This window comes from Hyperoodon ampullatus (genome assembly GCF_949752795.1).
Source record: "Hyperoodon ampullatus genome assembly, chromosome: X".
In the NCBI taxonomy this organism is placed as follows: domain Eukaryota; kingdom Metazoa; phylum Chordata; class Mammalia; order Artiodactyla; family Ziphiidae; genus Hyperoodon; species Hyperoodon ampullatus.
Window position 1 is genome coordinate 61,653,738 of NC_136913.1, and position 13,681 is coordinate 61,667,418.

At 44.6% G+C, this 13,681-nt stretch overlaps 1 protein-coding gene across 1 annotated transcript in view; it reads left to right on the forward strand.

The window, feature by feature from the left end:
* The window catches only part of PIN4 (peptidylprolyl cis/trans isomerase, NIMA-interacting 4), a gene marked incomplete at its 3' end in the record, with an annotated part of 93,697 nt that overhangs the window by 68,812 nt on the left and 11,204 nt on the right, over positions 1–13,681 (forward strand). The window lies entirely within an intron of this gene.

The following is a 13,681-nucleotide window of genomic DNA, read 5'->3' on the forward strand; positions in this document are numbered from 1 at the left end:
GTGTAGAGGCGGTAGCTGACCCCGTGGCGGGGGGTGGGTTATGTCCTCTTGTCTCTTGCATTTTCAGTCTAGTCCAAACCACGCTGCGGCGAATTCTTGTGTGCGTGTGATATCCTTGTGAGTGGAGTAGACTGCCTGATATGATCTCAGTCGTTTTAGTGGCCCTTAGAAACCTTCTCCACAGCCCGGATCCCCAAATACCCTCCCTTCTCTGCTCGCCAGCGTCTGGTACTGAGCGTGCTTTGAATTCATACATCCTAGGAGGCATAGTCCTCGTGATTTAAACTCACAGTAAAGAAGAGTATTCAAGAACCAAGCCAAAAGTCTCATTTGAGAAATAAGTAGTGCTGTTGTGTATGGTCACCACCATTTCTTCAGAAGCTCCAACTGAGATGCAGTCATATTTTCAAAGGCGGAGCTCAGGGCTTCAGGTAACATGGTGATTGAGTTTAAGTGGCTTCCCTGGGCAATGCTAAATAGGTTTGTGAGCCAACAAAAATTGTCCTTTTTCACATACTGGCAAGAACATGGACATTAAGATTCCTCGAGGCACTAATTAACATTCAGTATTTGAAAACTCACCTATTGACCCAGTCATATGCCTACCACATATCCAGAAGATTTTAAGATTTTTGTAAATTTCATAGAACGTTAGTGATAAGGGAAACACCGACTGAATAGTAACCACTTGCATGAGTTATCTTAAAACAGAAGGTCCCGGGGCCTCCCTGGTGGCGCAGTGGTGGAGAGTCCGCCTGCTGATGCAGGGGACACGGGTTCGTGCCCCAGTCCGGGAAGATCCCACATGCCGCGGAGTGGCTGGGTTCGGGAGCCATGGCCGCTGAGCCTGCGCATCCGGAGCCTGTGCTCCGCAACGGGAGAGGCCACAACAGTGAGAGGCTCGCGTACTGCAAAAAACAAACAAACAAACAAACAAAAAAAAAAACCAGGAGGTCCTGGTAAGGAATACGGAACTAACAAGCTACCAGCGACCAGAGTTAAAAAGGGAACTTAAAGAAGGTGGTCTAATTTCCTGGTTTATATGACTTTAAGTCATATGTTCATGTGACTTTAGGCCCTCAGTTAAGAGGGCTTTTAGTATACCACTACTGTCCCCATTTTTCAGATGTGAAAATTGAGGCTCAGAGAAATAAAGTGACTTGGCCTAAGGTTCCAAAGCTGGGAAATGGTAGGGCCAGAATTCCATACCAAGTCTATGTGAACACAAATCTGTGCTCATTCACAGTGTCACACTGCCTATTGCTGCAAAGAAGAGGGGAGTGGTGGGAAATGAGGTTTCAGGGGTAGTTGGAAGCCAGTTTGTGAAGGAGCTTGTTTACCCTGCTAAAGTGTTTGAATCACTTCTTCTCCTGGAGGCAAGTTTGAATTGGGGATGGGGGTGGGGAGTCAAGAGTATAGGTGCCCTGGGTACCCAAAGGATGAGTGTGGTGAGAAGAAGGGCTGGTGGAGAGAATCCCATTGAAAAGAAAAGAGAGATATGAGCACAAAAATCTTTATCTTGAGTCTGAGGAAGGCCATCTCTAGTTGTGCTTTGGCTCAGTGTCTGCCATCATCACTCATACCCTTGGAATTGTTGAGAACCCAGGGTGAAGCAAAGCAGAACCCTGATTGCTGCCTTAGGCAACTGCCCCTATCTTGGCTTTGGAGAAAAGCTAAAAGGAAGGCCCTCAGGAGCCATGCTACTGCCTATATGTTTCCCTGGGACAGTGATCTCCAAAGGACCTGATCATTAGATAAAAGGACCAACCCTCCTGCTTACCTGCCCTGAGGCTACTGGATTTTTCTCAGTGCCATTTTCACACAACCACAGGACTCCCCCTCTTTAAACACAAAGTCCTCCAGCTCTCCTTCCCTCCCCCTCAGTCCTGCAGTAGCTGCTTCCTTTGGGCCCTTCTCAGTGCCTTCTGGAGTGCCAGCTCCCACCATAGGGTGCCAATGGCCTAGGAAACTTGGCACCCATGACTCCTAGTCCTCCTCTGTAAATGGTCACACACATTCACAGGCTGAAAATAAGAGAGAGGTTGGGGAGGATTTAGAGTGGATAAATGGAGAGAATGAAAAGAAGATCAAAATAAGAGTTACCACTCATACTGAAGAATAAAAACCATATGATCATCTCAACAGATGCAGAAAAAGCTTTTGATAAAATTCAACACCTATTTATGATAAAAACTCTCCGGAAAGTGGGCATAGAGGGAACCTACCTCAACATAATAAAGGCCATATACGACAAACCCACAGCAAACATCATTCTCAATGATGAAAAACTGAAAGCAATTCCTCTAAAATCAGGAACAAGGCAAGGATGTCCACTCTTGCCACTATTATTCAACATAGTTTTGGAAGTCCTAGCCACGGCAATCAGAGAAGAAAAAAATAAAAGGAATATAAATTGGAAAAGAAGAAGTAAAACTGTCACTGTTTGCAGATGACATGACACTATACATAGAAGACCCTAAAGATGCCACCAGAAAACTACTAGAGCTAAACAATGAATTTGGTAAAGTTTCAGGATACAAAATGAATGCACAGAAATCTCTGGCATTCCTATACACTCACAACGACAGATCAGAAAGAGAAATTAAGGAAACAATCCCATTCATGATTGCAACAAAAAGAATAAAATACCTAGGAATAAACCTACCTAAGGAGGTAAAAGACCTGTACTCAGAAAACTATAAGACACTGATGAAAGAAATCAAAGATAACACAAACAGATGGAGAGATATACCGCGTTCTTGCATTGGAAGAATCAATACTGTGAAAATGACTATACTACCCAAAGCAATCTACAGATTCAATGCAATCCCTATCAAATTACCAGTGGCATTTTTTACAGAACTAGAACAAAAAATCTTAAAATTTATATGGAGACACAAAAGACCGCGGGTAGCCAAAGCAGCCTTGAGGGAACAAAACGGAGCTGGAGGAATCAGACTCCCTGACTTCAGACTATACTACAAAGCTACAGTAATCAAGACAATATGGTAGGGCTTCCCTGGTGGCGCAGTGGTTAAGAATCCGCTGGCCAATGCAGGGGACATGGGTTTGAGCCCTGGTCTGGGAAGATCCTGCATGCTGTGGAGCAACTAAATGCGTGCACCGCAACTACTGAGCCTGTGCTCTAGAGCCTGCGAGCCACAACTACTGAGCCCGTGAGCCACAACTACGGAAGCCCATGCGCCTAGAGCCCATGCTCTGCAACAAGAGAAGCCATCGCAATGAGAAGCCTGCGCACTACAACGAAGAGTAGCCCCCACTCGCCGCAACTAGAGAAAGCCCATGTGCAGCAACGAAGAAGACACAACACAGCCAAAAATAAATAAATAAAATTAATTAATTAATTTTTAAAAAGACAATATGATACTGGCACAAAAACAGAGATATAGATCAGTGGAACAGGATAGAAAGCCCAGAGATAAACCCACGCACCTATGGTCAACTAATCTATGACAAACGAGGCAAGGATATACAGTGGAGAAAAAACAGTCTCTTCAATAAGTGGTGCTGGGAACACCGGACAGGTACATGTAAAAGAATGAAATTAGAACACTCCCTAACAACATACACAAAAATAAACTCAAAATGGATTACAGACCTAAATGTAAGACCGGACACTATAAAACTCTTAGAGGAAAACATAGGAAGAACACTCTTTGACATAAATCACAGCAAAATCTTTTTTGATCCACCTCCTAGAGTAATGGAAATAAAAACAAAAATAAACATATGGGATCTAATGAAACTTAAAAGATGTTGCAAAGCAAAGGAAACTACAAAAAAGATGAAAAGACAACCCTCAGAATGGAAGAAAATTTTTGCAAATGAATCAATGGACAAAGGATTAATCTCCAAAATATATAAACAGCTCATGCAGCTCAATATTAAAAAAAAACAAACAACCCAATCAAAAAATGGGCAGAAGACCTAAATAGACATTTCTCCAAAGAAGACATACAGATGGCCAAGATGCACATGAAAAGCTGCTCAACATCACTAATTATTAGAGAAATGCAAATCAAAACTACAAAGAGGTATCACCTCACACCATTTAGAATGGGCATCATCAGAAAATCTACAAACAACAAATGCTGGAGAGGGCGTGGAGAAAAGGGAACCCTCTTGCACTGTTGGTGGGAATGTAAATTAATACAGCCACTATGGAGAACAGTATGGAGGTTCCTTCAAAAACTAAAAATAGAATTACCATATGACCCAGCAATCCCACTACTGGGCATATACCCAGAGAAAACCATAATTCAAAATGACACATGCACCCCAATGTTCACTGCAGCACTATTTACAATAGCCAGGTCATGGAAGCAACCTAAATGCCCATCGACAGACGAATGGATAAAGAAGATGTGGTAGGGACTTCCCTGGTGGTGCAGTGGTTAAGAATCAGCCTGCCAATGAAGGGGACATGGGTTCGAACCTTGGTCCGGGAAGATCCCACATGCCACGGAGCAACTAAGCCCATGTGCCACAACTACTGAGCTAGCGCTCTAGAGCCCATGAGCCACAACTACTGAGCCTGTGTGCCTATAGCCCGTGCTCCGCAACAAGAGAAGCCACCGCAATGAGAAGCCCGCACACTGCAACGAAGAGTAGCCCCTGCTCACCACAACTACAGAAAGCCCATGTGCAGCAACCAAGACCCAACACAACCAAAAATAATAAATAAATAAATAAAGTTAATTCTTTAAAAAAAAAAGACGTGGTTCATATATACAATGGAATATTACTCAGCCATAAAAAGGAACAAAACTGCATCATTTGTAGAGACATAGTTGGATCTAGAGACTGTCATACAGAGTGAAGTAAGTCAGAAAGAGACAAACAAATATCGTATATTAACGCATATATGTGGAACCTAGAAATATGGTACAGATGAACCGGTTTGCTGGGCAGAAATAGAGACACAGATGTAGAGAACAAACATATGGACACCAAGGGGGGAAAGTGGCACGGGGGCTGGTGGTGGGATGAATTGGAAGATTGGGATTGACATATATACAGTAATATGTATAAAATAGATAACTAATAAGAACCTGCTGTATAAGAAAATAAATAAAATCTAAAAATTAAAAAAACAAACAAACCCAGTGCCAAGAGCCGCATCTCAAATCTCCTGGAGCTATCTTTTTCAGAGATATGCTTGTGTAGCCAGTAGCCCCAGTTACTGCAGTTACAAATCAGTATAGTGTGTTCAGACCGCCATCCTCCTATGATTCATCAGGGAAGTGATGAAATAAATTAAGTGTAGTGAATTGCTTTAGAGACCAGGGAATGAAAAATATATGCTTGTTTCTGTTCTTTCTTTTGTATTCCTTTTCAAACAAATAAGTACTCCATAAACATTAATTTTTTAAAAATGAGTTACTACTATATTCCATTTATGTGTCAGGCCCTGTTCAAAGCAGTTTACTTTTATTAACTCTCTTGGCTGTTCCTCATTTCACATCTACCCCCAAAGCAAGTGCTTGAATTCTCACTGCTTCTCTCAAGGCAATGGAGTTTTTGAAACCTTCCCTAATTATTGTTAATTTTTAAAGTGTGATGGTGGTATTGTTGTATGTTTTAAAGCCCTTATCTGCTAGAAATACATAATGGAGTATTCTCAGATAAAATGATACGACACCTGGAATTTACATTAAAATACTCCAGTAGAGAGCAAAATGAGAGACAGGTGAACATAGATTGGCAAAATGTTGATAATTGTTGAAGCTTGTTACAGAGGTTCATTATCCTCTTCTCTCTACTTTTCTGCATGTTTGAAAATTTCCATAATAAAAATTAAAAAAGAAAAAACCTTTGCTTTCTAATCTGCAAATTACACTGAGTCACCCACACTCACAGACCGGAAATAAGATAATGAGGCCTTGTGGGAGAGTTCAGAATAGGTAAATGGAGAGATGGATGAGGCAGAATACAAACAATAGCTACTACGGGGACTTCCTTGGTGGCACAGTGGTTAAGAATCCGCCTGCCAATGCAGGGGACATGGGTTTGAACCCTTGTCTGGGAAGATCCCACATGCTGCAGAGCAAACTAAGCCCGTGTGCCACAACTACTGGACCCACGTGCCACAACTACTGAAGCCTGTGCTCCACAATGAGAAGCCACCACAATGAGAAGCCTACACACTGCAACGATTAGCCCCCACTCACCGCAACTAGAGAAAGCCTGCACACAGCAACAAAGACCCAACGCAGCCAAAAAATAAATTAATTAAATAAATAAAAATTTTTTAAAAAGAACAATAGCTATTACTAATAGAGCACTTGAGTGCCAGGCCTTGTTGTATGCGCTTTACATATATTAACTCTTGTAATCCTCACAACAACCTTGTTAGGTAGTGTATACCATTATTAAAATCCCTTTATAGATAAGGAAACTGAGGCACAAGAAAGACTGAATAAGTTACACAAATTTACACAGCTTGTGAGTGGTAAAGCTGAGTTCCAAACACAAGCAGCCTGGCTTTTGACTCTTTGCTCTTAAATACAATGCTAGTTAGATATAGAAAGCAGCTGATAGGTGTAAAGAAGGATTCATTCTTCTATTATTCATTTATTTGATAAATATGTGTTAAGCCTTTACAGGATGGCCAGGCAAGGATATGGGTGCTAGGGAACAGTGGTGAGCAAAACAGACAGACAGATTCTTGCTATCAAGGAGTTTAAATTTTGATTGGGGGCTGGGGGTTGGGTACACTTGAAACAATGATCACGCAAGCATATGGAAAATTACAAACCATGATGAGGTTTGAGGCAGGAAAACTCCAGGGAGTTCTGAGAGCATCTGATGAGGTACCTGACCCAGTCTGGAAGGGCTGGGAAAGGTTTCTCTGAGAAAGTAGTATTTGAGCTGAGAGCTGAAGGATAAAGAGGAGTTAATTAAACAAAAAAAATAAATAAAAAGGGAAGGGAAGAGCATTTCAGGAAGAGGGAAGAGCATTACTAAAAACCCTGTGACAGGAGAAAGCTTGATGCATGGGAAGAATTGAAAAGGATAGGGTGATTGGAGCAAAGCCTAGAACGCTAAAGTTGGAACAGTTTTCTGGAGTCAGTGCAATGTCACAGGTGAGGGAACTGCCACTGGGAAAGAAGGGAGTGGCTTGTCTGAGGTTACACCCTGAATCAGTGGCAGAAATGGGATTCAAACCTAAGTTCCTTGACTCCCAGCCAAGTGCTCTTTCCAGCACAGACCTCGGCTTCACTGCATATGAGGAGGAGGGAAGCCAACTTGGTGTCAGCAAAATGCTGCTCTTGGGGACTGAGAATGGGAGAGGGTATTTTTAGAGATAGATAAAAATAACCAAATGAAGTCTTCATGGGCAAGGAGATCAAGAGTGGGTTGGGGGCATAAAAAATAAGAAAGTGATTTGGAAACAGAAAGAATTTAATTTGTGATTCCCAGATACCTAATTAGGCTTTCCTCCCCTATTTCTAGCTAGGGTTCTAAAGTGGGTGGAGGTTTTGTTGGCGGGTGGAGAAGGGGACTGAGACTGAGGCCTTAATTCCCTCTTTTGTGGGTGAGAGGCGTCTGTTCCAGGGGAAGGAGGGAAGGTGCTTGGAGGAGGTGAGTCTTCTCCAGCTCCGCCAGCAGGGGGAGCCGGAAACCAAATTTCCTAAGAACGGCAGCTGGCCTGGCCCGAGGGCTGGATAAATTCTTTTCTTTTTTTTAATTAAATTTCTATATTTTATTTTTGGCTGCACTGGGTCTTCGTTGCTCCACGCGGGCATTCTCTAGCTGCGGCGAGTGGGGTCTACTCTTCATTGCCGTGCGCGGGCTTCTCACTGCAGTGGCTTCTGTTGTGGAGCACAGGCTCTAGGCACGCGGGCTTCAGTAGTTGTGGCACACGGGCTCAGTAGTTGTGTCACACAGGCTTAGTTGCTCCGCGGCATGTGGGATCTTCCCGGACCAGGGCTTGAACCCGTGCCTCCTGCACTGGCAGGTGGATTCTTAACCACTGTGCCACCAGGGAAGCCCCGGGGCTGGATAAATTCTTATTGGAAACTAGTCAAGTCAGCCTGAGATGCTGTGGAAATGACAGGAACTGAGAGGAAAGAGGGAGCCAGGAGTTAGGATTATCCACAGGGTCTTTGCGCTAAATTGCAAAGTCTGATGAGTGCTTTCTAAACTGTATCCTAGGGTTTGGGCTGAAGCAGGCACCAAAGGGGAGGGAATCCTTTGACAGGAAGGACAGTGCTGCTGCAGAAAACATGGCATCCTCCACTCTCCTTGGGCTACCTCATCCACTCCCAACACATCACAATTCTGTCTGTAACCTCATCCTCTCTCCTGAGTTTCAGACCTATATGGCCAGATGGCTACAGGACATGTCTTCCTGGAAGCTCGAACTCAACATGACACTGACTTCATTTCCTACCTTCCCCTACACCTGTTCCCTCAATATTCCCTGTCTCCATGAACAGCACTGCCAATCCCCCAATTGTTCAAGTCAGAAACTGGGAGGCCTCTTTCCAATCTACCAATAAGTCCTGTTGCCTCTACCTCCAAAATATATCTCAAATCCAACTGCCACTGCCAATCTCCGCTGCCACCATTCTGGTCTATGCCACTATTATCTCTAGCCTGGCTCACTGCAATAGCCTCCTGACTTTCTTCCAGCTTTTATATCTGTGCCTGTTCCTCATTGTCTTCGCACCCAGAAACCAGAGTGATCTTGCAAAAACACCGATCTGATCATGTCATGGGCCAGTCTAAACCCTTCAAAGCCACCTCTTTGCCCTCAAAATCAAATCCTGCCTTCTCACCATGGCTTACAAAGCCTCCCTGATCTGGCACTTGACTGCTTCTCCCACCTTATGTCTCACTTCTTCACAGCCCCTACACACACACACACACACACACACACACACACACACACACACACACACACACACACCCCATGATCGTCTCAAACTGAACCACCTCCACTTACTCAAATCTTGCCTCTAGGCCCTCGCATGTTCTGTTTCCTCTGTCTGGACTTACTTTTTTGTCTCAGTATCCCCTAATCCACTCCTTGGCTCTCAGGTCTCCCTCCTTCCAGAGACCTTCCATGATCCTTCTCAACAGTGGTCCTCTGTGACGCAGTGTGACACACCTTGCCTTTATCCTTAGATTTAGTCCATGGAATGAGGCTGCCTGATTACCTCTCTGGCTCCCCATAGTCATGTGAGCTGTGTGAAGGACAGATCTGTCTTTTGCACAGTTACAGCTTCACAGAGCTTAGCAAGCACTTACACGTAGTAGCTGATAAGTAAATATTTGTTGGAGGGATGGATGGATGAACTGTCAATTCACTAATCCTAAAGGAGAGCAATGGGCACCATGTTAGTGAGCTCGAATGAGGCTGTGGGTGAGATTGATATATCCAAAACAATAATAGGGACCAGGAACCAGGGAAGAGGGGAGGTCCAAGCATGCCCATCCCAACCACTCCTCTTGCCAGCATTGCCCTGTTTCCCTCTTGAACCTGCTTCAAGAGGGGCCTGGAAATAGCGTAAAGGAATCTGAGTTACACCCAGGAACAAGATTTTCCTTTTCTATTCCTTTCCCAAATCTTGGGCAGGGGCAAAGTCATGCATGCTTGGCTGTGAGATGGATGGGCTCTAGCCAGGTCCAAGAGTTGGTAGATTCTCTGGATGTCCTGTACCCACGTTCCCCAGGTCAAGGGCATTTCTGGGAGCTCCCTGTGAGTTCCTTTTCAGCTCCCTCACCCTCCCTGAAGCAGCAGAGAAACCCTCCCTACACGGATGGGCGCCTCTCCCAAAAGCTGGAGTCAAGGCTCCACCCTGGAAGCCCAAGAAGGGATTCCTGGAGGTGTCGGGCGGGGTGGGGGGGACCTAACCTTAACCTCTGTGATCCTTTTTCTTGCCTCTTTGGCACTAAAAGAGACAGACAGTAAAAACTACAAGCTCTCGTGTGGGGGATGAGGGTTACGTTTTTCTCCAGCCCTTCGAAGGCCTTGGCCCCCTGCCCAGATCTGAGTCAGGAACTGTATGTCCCAAAGAACTGGCTTCCCAGCCATCTGCTCTGAGCTTAAAGAGCCTAGGGGCCCTCGTGGGATGCTTTGTTCAAATTAGCCAAGAAGGGCAGGGCGAGGACAACACAGCAGGAGGGACCTTGGCCAGTCTAGGCCTCTGAAGGTGTGGAGGGAAGGGGCAGATACATGACACCAGGGCATGTTGAGGGCATGGCAAATCCCCAAGCAGAGAGCTCCTCTCACAGTCCAGCTGCACTGCTCCTAGAGCCAAGCTTTCCCAGCTCGCCTTCTGAGGGAACTAATGGCTTTGTGAGCACCTACTTTATGCCAGCCATTTCCCCTACAACAAGCAAGAAATGACAGTTCTCCTTCACCAGCCACGGATATCAAAACTCAGGGAGGTTAATTGCATTATGCAAGGTCATGAAGCAAGTACACAGCAGATTCAAAGAGACCAGGACCAGGCTATCAACTCTCAGCCCCTTGGTGAATGGTTGCCAAGGCTACTAGAAAGTGAGTCTCCCTATCAGTGAGCAGGTAGGAAGACTGGGGATGATGGCTGAGAGGAGATACAGAAATTCACACTCCTTCTGTGCCTGGGATACAGCTTGCTCCATTCAGGAGAAAACTTATCTTTGTTCCTTTGACACACACCATCTCAAGTTGGTAAGAATAGGTCAAGCAATAAGGTCAAGTTTCACATGAGGAAAATTTTAGGGTGGAGACAAAAAAACACTTACCCAAGGTCTCATATCAGAGGATAAGAGAACAATTCAGATGAATAGACCTGTCCAAGAAGCCAGGCAGATCCACAGAAGGAAGACTGACAAGGCACCCCTCACTCCTAAAATCCTCACAGACCTGGATGTTCACATAGATTGGAGAACCAGTCCTCAGGCATAGTTGCCAGGGGGCAGATTTGGAGACCCATAAAAGTAGGGAGACTCTGGGGCTGATCTTTAATGTACCAGGAGTTCTCAACCCTAGATTCATGTTAGAATCACTGGGGATCTTTTAAACAGTGATTATATTTGCAATACATGTATCTGACAAAGGACTAGTATCCAGAGTATATACAGAGTTCCTACAAATCAACAATAAAATGATTGGGGACTTCCCAGGAGGTGCAGTGGTTAAGAATCCACCTGCCAATGCAGGAGACATGGGTTCGACCCCTGGTCCGGGAAGATCCCACATGCCACGGAGCAACTAAACCCATGCGCCACAACTACTGAGCCTGCACTCTAGAGCCCATGAGCCACAACTACTGAGCCCACACATCACAACTACTGAAGCCCACGTGCCCTAGAGCCCGTGTGCCGAAACTACTGAGCCTGCATGCTGCAACTACTGAAGTCCTTGCGCCTAGAGCCCGTGCTCCACATCAAGAGTAGCCACCGCAATGAGAAGCCGGCACACCGCAACGAAGAGTAGCCCCCGCTCGCCGCAACTAGAGAAAGCCCGCACGTAGAAAAGAAGACCCAACACAGCCAAAAATAAATAAATAAAAATAAATTTTAAAAAAGACCTATGCAGTTTACCATGTGTTAATTACACCTCAATTTAAAAAAATCATGCCCAGGCCCCACCCCTGACTAATTAAATCAAAAATCTCTAGAGGTGGGGCCCAGGCAAGGGCATTTTAAAAATCTCCCCAGGTGACACTAATGTGCAGCAGTCTGAGAACCACTGATTAATATATTACCGCCACCTTTCCCTAGCAACAAACCCTCTCAGCGTCCTGAGTCATGGAGGCTTTTCAAAGATACCCATTGGAAAAAGTCCCTCCCACTATCACCAGCAGAGGTGGGAACCGAAGGTGAGTGAGGGTAGGCACTTACCAATATATCTTGGACAGTGTCTCACATAAAAACATAAAGACACCCTGAGAAAACCATAATTCAAAGAGTCATGTACCACAATGTTCACTGCAGCTCTATATACAATAGCCAGGACATGGAAGTAACCTAAGTGTCCATCCACAGATGAATGGATAAAGAAGATGTGGCACATATATACAGTGGAATATTAGCCATAAAAAGAAATGAAATTAAGTTATTTGTAGTGAGGTGGATGGACCTAGAGTCTGTCATACGGAGTGAAGTAAGTCAGAAAGAGAAAAACAAATACCGTATGCTAACACATATATATGGAATCAAAAAAAAAGGTTCTGATGAACCTAGGGGTAGGACAGGAATAAAGACGCAGACATAGAGAATTGACTTGAGGACACGGGGAGGGGGAAGGGTAAGCTGGGACGAAGTGAGAGAGTAGCATTGACACATATACACTACCAAATGTAAAATAGATAGCTAGTAGAAAGCAGGTGCATCGCATGGGGAGATCATCTCGGTGCTTTGTGACCACCTAGAGGGGTGGGATAGGGAGGGTGGGAGGGAGACACAAGAGGGAGGGGATATGGGGATATATGTATACTTATAGCTGATTCACTTTGTTATACAGCAGAAACTAACACAGCATTGTAAAGCAATTATACTCCGATAAAGATGTTAAAAAAAAAACAGTGTTTCTCTGGTGGCACAGTGGTTGAGAGTCCGCCTGCTGATGCAGGGGACACGGGTTCGTGACCCGGTCCGGGAAGATCCCACATGCCGCGGAGCGGCTGGGCCCGTGAGCCACGGCCGCTGAGCCTGCGTGTCCGGAGCCTGTGCTCTGCAACGGGAGAGGCCCGCGTACCGCAAAAAAAAAAACAAACAAACATAAAGACACTGAATTTTACACTTTAAAATGAGTGAAGTTAATGTTATGTGAATTTCATCTCAATTAAAAAATAGTAAATAAAAACATCAAGAGCTTCCTTTGTTTTAATGGCTGCGTATATGCCATTGTAAGAGTCCATTTTAATTTATTTGTCCAGTCTCGTTGATGGATATTTTTTCCAATCTTTTGCTATCACAAACATTGCGGCAATAAATATCCTGGTACATGCATTTCTGTGAATATGTGTGAGTATATCTGTAGGATAATTTCCTAAAAGTGGAATTGTTGGGTCAGAGTGTATGTGTCTTTCTCATTTTGATAGAACCTGCTAAATTGCCCTCCATAAGGGATGGGCAAACTTACATTCGCATGAACAATATATGAGGTTGCTGTTTCCCCACATCTTTGCTAACAGTGTTTTGCAACCTTCTGATCTTCACCTTTCTGACTATTAAAGAGGCATACCTGATAGTTTTATTTTGCATCTCCCCTGAGAGTAAGTCTTCACTGAGACAGGTCAAGGGCATTCAAGTGGAGGGCAAGGGTATTGTTTTGGAGGCAGGGAGGGAGGCATTTATCCCCACCCCCATCCCCCATCTCTGTTCTAGCTTATTGTTAGCTTTGAACAAATCACCAATTCCCAGAACTCTTAGCTAAATATTAAGGACTCCCACATATCTTTCTTAGGTCCAAACCTCTCACTTGAGCCCCAGACTCCTATACCAAGGCATCCCTGAGATCTCACACTGAAAACATCCAAAAGAGAAGTATCGATTCCCAACCCTCAAACCTCATCTGCTCCAGTCTTCCCCATCTCTATATATGACAACACCATCCACTCACTTACTCAAGTCCCAAACCCAGAAACTAGAAGCGTTGTCTCTTCTCTGTCCCTCATCTAATCCATCACCAAGCCCAGTGGGCTCTGTCTTCAAAATACAT